Source organism: Castor canadensis, chromosome 16, assembly GCF_047511655.1.
Source record: "Castor canadensis chromosome 16, mCasCan1.hap1v2, whole genome shotgun sequence".
NCBI classification, from domain to species: domain Eukaryota; kingdom Metazoa; phylum Chordata; class Mammalia; order Rodentia; family Castoridae; genus Castor; species Castor canadensis.
In genome coordinates, this window is record NC_133401.1 from 10754523 (window position 1) to 10755941 (window position 1419).

Consider the following 1419-nt stretch of genomic DNA (forward strand, 5'->3'; position numbering starts at 1 on the left):
ATGCTCAGCCTCATGTTTTGTTTTTTTTTTAATGATAACTTAGAGACCTGTCTAAATCTGTACATAGAACCAGACACAGAGATGCACACCTGTAATCACAGCAGAGGCCAAGGCAGGACGATGGTGAGTTTCAGGCAAGCCTGGGCTACCTAGTGAGACTGTCTCAAAAAATCAAATAAAATCTGTGCAGAGAACACTTCCCAGTTATCTTTTATGAAACTGCTATTCCAATCAATGGGAATACCATAATATAACCGGTTACTGATTAATGGGAATTTGGGTTTTCCTTTTCTTTCCTGTTGCAAAAGATAGTACAGTGACTGAACTGCTAAGGAGTGCAAGAAGATTCACAGGATGTTGTGGGGAAGCTAAAGGAACCAGGTTTGCTGCGGTAATTGTGGTAATAGGAATGTATTAGCCTCAGAAGCTGCTGAGGTGGCCCATCCTATCCTAGTGCAGGGCAAGGAAAAGAAAAAAATAATCCAGTTCAGAAAAGAAAAATAATCTAGTCCAGAAAAGAAAAAATCCAGTCTGGGCATTGGCTCACGCCTGTAATCCTAGCTACTCAGGAGGCAGAGATCAGGAGGATCGTGGTTCAAAGCCAGCTCAGGCAAATAGTTCATGAGACCGTATCTTGAAAATACTCATCACAAAAAAAGGGCTGGTGGAGTGGCTTAAGGTGTAGGCCCTGAGTTCAAACCCCAGTACTACAAAACAAAAAATCCACAGGATGAGGAGTTGGAGGTGCGACTGAGGTGGTAGGGCACCTGCCTAGCAAGCACAAGGTCCTGAGTTCAACCCACAGCACCATCAAAAAAAGTGAATTCACATGGATCAAAGATATGTGTGCCTATGACCTCACAGCTTAGCCAGTACACTGTAGTCTCAAATTTCTAGCATGAGGCCAATCTGACAGGTACAAATACCTCAGTTCAATCTCAGCCAGACATCCTTTGATACATCTAATAGCCATTGGGAAAGTCTATACAAAATTGCCCTCCTTTTCACACTAACTACAAGTTCAAGGGGCCCAAGACCACTCAGGTTCAACAGTTCACTAGGAGGACTCTCGGGACTCACTGAAAGCTGTTAGATTCACAGCTGCAGTTTATTACATGAAAAGGCTACAGACTGAAAGCCACCCAGGGAAGAACGTCACAGGGAGGCTTCCAAATGTGAAGCTTAGCTATTCTCACCTCATCTCAAGGCAGTGTAACTTTCCCCAGCTTTGGTGGGTGATAACACACACAGGACATTGCTTCCAGGAACGGTCAATGATCACCTTCACAAACAGGCTGTCTTTAACCCCTCCGAAGATTAAAAACCCATGCTTTGATCTGGACATGGTGGCATACACCTGTAATCCCTGCCCGTGGGAGGAGGAGAAGGCAGAAGAATTATGAGCTCAAAACCAGTATT

The 1419-nt window shown here is 44.3% G+C and overlaps 1 pseudogene; it reads left to right on the top strand.

The window, feature by feature from the left end:
* The first annotated feature begins 335 nt into the window (after nt 1–335).
* LOC141418325 (small nucleolar RNA SNORA66) lies at nt 336–461 on the top strand (annotated as a pseudogene).
* Nucleotides 462–1419: the final 958 nt, after the last annotated feature.